This window comes from Brassica napus, unplaced genomic scaffold (genome assembly GCF_020379485.1).
Source record: "Brassica napus cultivar Da-Ae unplaced genomic scaffold, Da-Ae ScsIHWf_1406;HRSCAF=1988, whole genome shotgun sequence".
Classification (NCBI taxonomy): Eukaryota; Viridiplantae; Streptophyta; class Magnoliopsida; order Brassicales; family Brassicaceae; genus Brassica; species Brassica napus.
This window is the reverse complement of record NW_026014819.1, coordinates 17,867-26,799: the sequence shown is the minus strand read 5'-3', so window position 1 is coordinate 26,799 and position 8,933 is coordinate 17,867.

Below are 8,933 nucleotides of genomic sequence, written 5' to 3'. Positions count from 1 at the left end.
ACTACTTGACAATCAAGATCAATGGTAGCTTTCTTCACAGATAATAGATTTGAAGTGAACTGAGGCATGTAGAAGGCAGCCGTGTCCTTCTCAAACAGTTTGAGCTTTCCCACTCCTTCTATTGGGATCATAGCACCATTAGCTATCCTAACACTCCCTGTTGCAGCCTTGATCTCACTTATAAGCCTCCTATCACTGATCATATGATGACTTGCTCCAGAATCAATCACCATGGGTTTAGAAGCTCCGGATTGTATAGCATGCTTCTTGCTTGCTGCTAAGGCTTGTACATGTTCCATGAACACTCTCCATTCCTTCCTGGTGATGCGATCATCAGCTCCACTCCCTTTCTCCTGCTCTCTTAACACCCCACTGTCTTCTACTGATTCCCCCATGTAGGCTGAGTAAGAACACTCTCCCACAACTCTCTTCCTACCCTTTCCTATGTTGATATAAGCTTTGGATAGCATTCTGCACCTCCTCCTCTTCCGGAAGCCCTCACTCCTACTCCCGGTTAGCCTCCATGAGCCCTCACTCCTACTCATGGTTAGCTTCTGGAAGCTCTCACTCCTACTCCCAGTTGGCTTCCATGAGCTCTCACTCCTACTCATGGTTAGCCTCTCATCATCTCTCATTATCTCATACGCCCTTCTTATAAGCACACAGATCTCTTCCATTTCCGGAAGCTGTTCCCCTCTTAGAACCATCTCCACCAGCCACCCATATGATGACTCCATGCTCGCCAAGAGCTTCAAGACCATCTCTTGCTCTGGTGTAGCATCCCCATCCACATGGGATCTCAACCCTTGTAGTTCAACCCACAAGTGTTGTAGCTTCCTCACATGGTTATTGAACTCTTCTCTTCCTTGCTTAGCTTCACTGATCACCTTCTTGACTTCATACACTCTCCTAAGATTGATCTTGTTCTCATAAACATCTTCAATCTTCTCAAGCAGTATACTTTCTTCAAGACTAAAGCAATCTCCACTTGTTTCTCTTGCTGTCTGATCTTTCTCAGCAGCTTTACCCTTCAAAGACTCTTCCTTCTCATGGTTTCTCCAAACTCCACACCTTTTCAGAGTTGTTTTCATTTGTGAGAACCACCCCCACTCATTCCCTCTCTCTTTCTTCTCTTCACGCCTTGTTGTACCAGATTGAAGCAGCTCCATTTCCTTTAGCCTAAAGCAACAACCTTTAGCCTAGATTTTCCCCCAAATGCTTCTAATCTCACACGCCAAGCTTAACCACAAACTAGACCCCTCTTCTGACCTTGTCAAACACCTAAAGGGACTCCCTTGAGGCTGACTCTCCAAAAGAAACACCAACAGACACAAACTTGACTTTTAAAGGATCTAGCTCTTGAAAAACTCTCAAGAACTCTCAAGAACTCTCAAGAACACTCAAGAACACTCAAGGACATTTAGAAAAACGAAATCACTCTCTCCTTTTAAAGGAACCTGGCTCTGATACCATATTAGATTTTGTGATTTAAAGAGTGATTAAGTTTAATCTGAGAATTAAAGAGATTGGAGATTAAGAACAAGAGAGAGACTAGAGAGAGAGACTCAAAACTCCATTAATTAATTATGAGAGAGTTTACATCAGATATATACAAAAGGAAGAAGCATTTTCGAAATCAATCTAAGGGGATAAGATAAGCATGTGTAGTCAAAGGCCAGGCTGTTAATCCCATGGCTGAGATTGCTCACATGCTTCTACTAGTGCTAAAGCACTCTTCTCCTTTCCAGCCAGTGACAGCCTGTCCAATTCTCCTCTCTTATCCCTTCCCATACTCAGATCAAGTGTAGACAACCTAAGGTAACTTCTCCTTGCCATCCGAGTTACCCTAGTTACTATGGTAACTTCTTTAGTTACCACAGTAACAATAAAGTTACTGTGGTAACTCTCCAAAGTTACTGTCTGCTCCAACTCTCTTCCTCTCTCAATATATCAACTCTTTATTCTCTCATCTCAACAATAAATGAATGTGTGATGGATTGTATTGTTGCATTCATGAATTAAAACTGATTAAGGCTAGTGCATACTGTCAAATGGCTGTCTTACATTGAAGCATTAGATTCATGTCTAAATGCTGAGTAAAGAAGCTTTAAAAATTGCCTAAGTAGCTTGTATTGAATCTGTTAGGATCATGCTAGTGCTTAGAGAGTTTGCTTGCAAAGATTAGAACTTGAAAATGTCTAGTTTAATCTGTTGCATTGCTTAAAGACATTGGTGTTCAAACTTGATGATGCATCAAGGGTTGACCCAATGCACTTGTGTCTTATCTTTGCTGGAGTTTGAGTGATGTTTCAGGTTCACAAGAGGTGTTCTTGGTTCACCATCCATCCGAGTTGAAAGAGGAAGACTTTGCCCATTGTGTGGAGCAATGGAGAGTTGAGAAAGAAGTGGTGATGTGCCACTGGTGTGAAGTCTCACTGAAGCTCACTTGCAAGCTTGGACCTATACTCAATCCAAGCTTGAGGAGGGGAGTTTAGTGAGCTTCCAAGCGATCCAAGAAGTCCATTGCAACCATCTGAAGAAGGAGCCATCCGGGCTTAGGCTGTGGCGAGTCTATTCAAGAGAGTACTCAAACTAAGACAGAGTACTCTTGGCTGTGAGAAGATGAAGGCAACTCTATCAAGGCGGCTTCTAGTGTGAAGTGATTGGAGAGATAGCTGAAGCTTCCACAAGCATTCCATGAAGATGGCAAGATCAGAAGAGGAGCGGCAATGGTGTGTGTGTGAGGATCATGAAGCAATCCATTCAAGCTTGTTCCTGTGAGAGTCTCAAGCTTGAGGGGGAGTGTTGAAGCTTACATGATCCAAGAGAGCTTGGTGGTTATTCTAGAAGAGGAAGCAACCTGTTGAGAAGTATGATGAAGGATGAAGAAGCAATGTCCAAGGCGGCGTCAAGTGTTGAGGTGATTGGAGAGTGGCTGAAGCATCCTCATGTAGCTCAAGCAACAAGGTGGCGACTCTAGAAGAAGAAGAAGCAGCCAAGACTCAGTAAGAGAAGTTGTATCTCCAAGAAGAGGCTGATCTGGTGTGTCCGAGCACTTCAACCTAACAAGAGGTTAGGTGAAAGGGGGAGAGACCAAGATTAGGCAGTAAGGAGAGTACAAGGCGTGGGATGATTGTAGAGGCCATGATCCAGAGTCCTTGTGTCCCTTACATTGTTGGTAAGGCACAAAGACTCACTGGCCAATCCCTAGGCCTTGGAGACTTTACTCTTTTTCCCTCATCAAGGTTTTGTCCCAAAGGGTTTTCCTTGGTGAGGTTTTTAATGAGGAAGTTCTTCAAGGTTCCAAGCTTGACTTAGGATCAGCTAGAGTCAAGCTTGAGGGGGAGTGTTAACTTGAAGAGAAGAAGTGGAGAAGCAAAAGTGATGAGTTGAGTTGGTGCTTGTGCAAAGACATGGCAAGATCTTCAGAGATTGTATGTTAAGGCTTTGGGAGAGTCTTAAGGCTTCAGAAGTGGTCTGATGAGTGTGCAAAGATAGGGTTAAGTCCAGGAAGGACTTAGACACCATTTAGAGAAGATTTGGGTCAGACAGTAACTCCAAAGTTACCACAGTAACTTTGGAGAGTTACCACAGTAAGATTGGAGAAGTTTGGGCAAGTTGGTGTAAAAGTGAATAGTGAATCACTAGTCACTATTCAGGTTGACTATTCACTATTCGGATCACTATTCAGGATGTGAGGCACCAAGGTTTGAATCTAGTCAAAGGGAATCAAGAAGATGCTGTGTGGAGCTGATTGGTTACTTTGGGGCATGGACAGGCTGGCTGTTGCTGTAAAGGAAGAGCAGCCACGACCATGCACCTAGACTGATCTGTAGACAGATACAAAGGAGCCTAAGGAGAGCCAATCACAGCACAGCCTTGGTTTGAATTAAAGTGAGCCAGCTTAGCTTATCCAATCAGCACACATCACTCAGATTACAACAAGACCAACTCATCCTCACCATCCATTCCTCTCAAGTCATTTCTATCCATTAGATTTAGGTTTCTAATGTTGCAAACATGTAAAGCCTATATAAGGCATGTGTATGGACGAAATTGAAAGCTCTCTTAAGAGAGTATGGGGGATTTCCCCAACTCCTTCATAATTATAAAAGTGTGTTCTTGATCAGATTCCCTTAATCTACCCCTTTCTTAGTCTCTAATCTCTTAATCTCTCTAAGTCTCTTTGTTTCTGATTCAAGTTCATACTAGTTTCATCAGACCTCTTATTCAACTAGTTCAAGACCTTATTCTTTGCCTCTAATGGCTTCTCATACACATACACAGCCAGAGCTCTCAAATCTCATAGATTCATCCTGGTTTGATTGGAACAACGAAGAAGCTGTCCTATTCCCAAACTGGGAAACTGGAATCACCTGATTAGAAAGTGGGATAACTTCTTCATCCCAACTCCTATGAGATTTATTCAACTTCCTGGTGATTCTCCAACACTTTATGTATCCAAATCAAGCTTCTTCCAAAGTGATTCATCCTGGTTTGATTAGAACGACGAAAAACCTGTCCTATTCCCAAACTGGGAAACTGGAATCACCTGATTAGAAAGTGGGATAACTTCTTCATCCCAACTCCTATGAGATTTATTCAACTTCCTGGTGTTTCTCCACCATTTTATGTATCAAAATCAAGCTTCTTACAAAGTGATTCATCATGGTTTTATTGGAACGACGAAGAAGCTGTCCTATTCCCAAACTGGGAAACTGGAATCATCTGATTTGAAAGTGGGATAACTTCTTCATCCCAACTCCTATGAGATTTATTCAACTTCCTGGTGATTCTCCAACACTTTATGTATCCAAATCAAGCTTCTTACAAAGTGATTCATCCTGGTTTGATTGGAACGACGAAGAACCTGTCCTATTCCCAAACTGGGAAACTGGAATCACCTGATTAGAAAGTGGGATAACTTCTTCATCCCAACTCCTATGAGATTTATTCAACTTCCTGGTGTTTCTCCACCATTTTATGTATCAAAATCAAGCTTCTTACAAAGTGACTCATCCTGGTTTGATTGGAACGACGAAGAACCTGTCCTATTCCCGAACTGGGAAACTGGAATCACCTGATTAGAAAGTGGGATAACTTCTTCATCCCAACTCCTATGAGATTTATTCAACTTCCTGGTGTTTCTCCACCATTTTATGTATCAAAATCAAGCTTCTTACAAAGTGATTCATCCTGGTTTGATTGGAACGACGAAGAACTTGTCTTATTCCCAAACTGGGAAACTGGAATCACCTGATTAGAAAGTGGCATAACTTCTTCATCCCAACTCCTATTAGATTTATTCAACTTCCTGGTGATTCTCCAACACTTTATGTATCCAAATCAAGCTTCTTACAAAGTGATTCATCCTGGTTTGATTGGAACGAAGAAGAACCTGTCCTATTCCCAAGCTGGGAAACTGGAATCACCCGATTAGAAAGTGGGATAACTTCTTCATCCCAACTCCTATGAGATTTATTCTACTTCCTGGTGTTTCTCCACCATTTTATGTATCAAAATCAAGCTTCTTACAAAGTGACTCATCCTGGTTTGATTGGAACGACGAAGAAGCTGTCCTATTCCCAAACTGGGAAACTGGAATCACCTGATTTGAAAGTGGGATAACTTCTTCATCCCAACTCCTATGAGATTTTTTCAACTTCCTGGTGTTTCTCCACCATTTTATGTATCAAAATCAAGCTTCTTACAAAGTGATTCATCCTGGTTTGATTGGAACAACGAAGAAGCTGTCCTATTCCCAAACTGGGAAACTGGAATCACCTGATTAGAAAGTGGGATAACTTCTTCATCCCAACTCCTATGAGATTTATTCAACTTCCTGGTGATTCTCCAACACTTTATGTATCCAAATCAAGCTTCTTACAAAGTGATTCATCCTGGTTTGATTAGAACGACGAAGAACCTGTCCTATTCCCAAACTGGGAAACTGGAATCACCTGATTAGAAAGTGGGATAACTTCTTCATCCCAACTCCTATGAGATTTATTCAACTTCCTGGTGTTTCTCCACCATTTTATGTATCAAAATCAAGCTTCTTACAAAGTGATTCATCATGGTTTTATTGGAACGACGAAGAAGCTGTCCTATTCCCAAACTGGGAAACTGGAATCATCTGATTTGAAAGTGGGATAACTTCTTCATCCCAACTCCTATGAGATTTATTCAACTTCCTGGTGATTCTCCAACACTTTATGTATCCAAATCAAGCTTCTTACAAAGTGATTCATCCTGGTTTGATTGGAACGACGAAGAACCTGTCCTATTCCCAAATTGGGAAACTGGAATCACCTGATTAGAAAGTGGGATAACTTCTTCATCCCAACTCCTATGAGATTTATTCAACTTCCTGGTGTTTCTCCACCATTTTATGTATCAAAATCAAGCTTCTTACAAAGTGACTCATCCTGGTTTGATTGGAACGACGAAGAACCTGTCCTATTCCCGAACTGGGAAACTGGAATCACCTGATTAGAAAGTGGGATAACTTCTTCATCCCAACTCCTATGAGATTTATTCAACTTCCTGGTGTTTCTCCACCATTTTATGTATCAAAATCAAGCTTCTTACAAAGTGATTCATCCTGGTTTGATTGGAACGACGAAGAACTTGTCTTATTCCCAAACTGGGAAACTGGAATCACCTGATTAGAAAGTGGCATAACTTCTTCATCCCAACTCCTATTAGATTTATTCAACTTCCTGGTGATTCTCCAACACTTTATGTATCCAAATCAAGCTTCTTACAAAGTGATTCATCCTGGTTTGATTGGAACTGATATGATCATGGACCAGCTAGTTGATAAAGATGAAGAAGGAGAGACTGAAGATACACTAGCTGAAGAGGAAGCTGTCCTAGCCATTCCCACAGGTCCTATCACTCGTGCAATGACAAGGAGACTCAAGGAAGCCGTTGGAAACATACTGAAGATCTCTAAGAAGCAAGAAGACTGTCTTGGTAGAAGCTTGAGCCACCAAGACACACTCATCACCATTCATGTGATCTTACCATCAAGCTGATCATCATCTAGGCAAGTGGCTTGGTATACTCTTTTTCCCTTGATTAGTTTTGTCCCACTGGGTTTTCTAATCAAGGTTTTTAATGAGGTATCAAGTTCACTTACACATTCCTAGTTGATGTATCTTGGATGCAACTCGGCCTAAGGCATCTTGGACCGACTTCATCATCTATCTTATATTATGTTTTAGTCTAAGTGTTGTGTTATTACTTTGAAACCGTGTGGAGCCTTTTCCTTTAAGTTTTCTTATGTTTTCGAGACCTTGTGCATGTACAAGGATCTCTCTATTTAAGTGTATCACAAACCCTCATTCTAATCTAAGTTATCTTTTGTTTAAACCTTGTGTTTTCTTCTCCCTTGCTTTCACGAGTTAAGAGAGTGTCTGGTGTGTAGTATCCAGTCTGTTGGTGTGTAATATCCAACGCCCAAGGGCTTTAGAAAGGTGTGTCATATCCGATCTAAGCCTAGGAGTATCAAGGAGCCTTTCCGCAGCCTCTTGTGTCACCATTCGATCCACAGCCTTGATAAACTTGAGTCTTTGATTCGTTTATGCAAGGATCTATCCAAACCATCCAGAGAAGGGTCCTAGGATCTCATTAAGTGGTATCAGAGCACTCTGGAAGGGGAGTTTCGATTTCTCTTTTGCGATTTCTTAAGATCTACTCTTTGTCGATTCATATTTTGTTGATCAATCGGTTCTTGTGTGTTTATTCTCATTTGATCTGCTTGTTTCATTATCAGGATTGCTAGATCTGATTGTTTCGTATCTCATATTGATAGATCTAAGAATTTCGATCAAGTTTTGAACAAAAACCTTTTCACATTCTTGTCGATTACGTTATCGTTTTACTTGATCCGAAAGTTTCTTGTGATTGTGTGACTCGATCTGTTGTTAGAATCATAGATCAGGATTTGATTATCTCATTTCATCATCCGTTGAATCTGATCTGTTATTGTTTCAATTTCGAAAAGATAGAATTCAAATCGTCGCGTGTTGATCAAGTATCTTCATTTGCCGCTTTGTTTGAATACTTTGTTTCTTTATTTGAATCTTGAGTTCTGATTTCTTTTGAACTACTTACTGGTTCAAGTTTTTCGTGTATCAGGAAGCAATGGGGTCTGAGGAGGATGATGAAACCTTTGTGCGAAGGAATAGATTGCTGCAAGAAGCAATCACCAAACAAGTGATGGAAGCGATGGTGAAGTTACTGGAAGAGAAGTATGATCAGAGACCGCATGATGGGCAAGGACAAGCATCTGGTTCAAGACATGAGCCAAGAAGAAACAGACAAGGTCAGCGTGAGCATGCTGGATCAGAAGAGACTGATAACTTCTATGAGAGAAGTAGCCATAGCTCCGGTTCAAGACGTAGCAGTAGAAGATCTCGACGTGATCATGAGGGCCGGAGGCATAGACGCAATGAGCTATCAGGATTAAAGCTTAAGATCCCTCCTTTCCATGGTAAAGCTGATCCAGATGCCTATCTTGAGTGGGAGAAGAAGATCGAACTCGTTTTCAACTGTCAGCATTACTCAGAGACTAAGAAGATTCAAGTAGCTGCTACCGAGTTCAATGACTATGCATTGAGCTGGTGGGATCAGTTGGTTACAAACAAGAGGCGCAATGGTGAATTTCCCATTGAAACATGGGCAGAGATGAAAGCTGTGATGCGCAAGAGGTTTGTACCAAGCCATTATCACCGTGATCTTCATCAAAAGCTGAGACTGCTCACACAAGGATCAAAGTCTGTAGAGGAATACTTTCAAGAGATGGAGTTGCTTATGCTAAGAGCTTGTGTATCTGAGGACAGTGAAGCTACCATGGCACGGTTCCTTGGTGGACTCAACCGTGAGATACAAGATAGAGTGGAGATGCAACACTACTTGGAGATAGA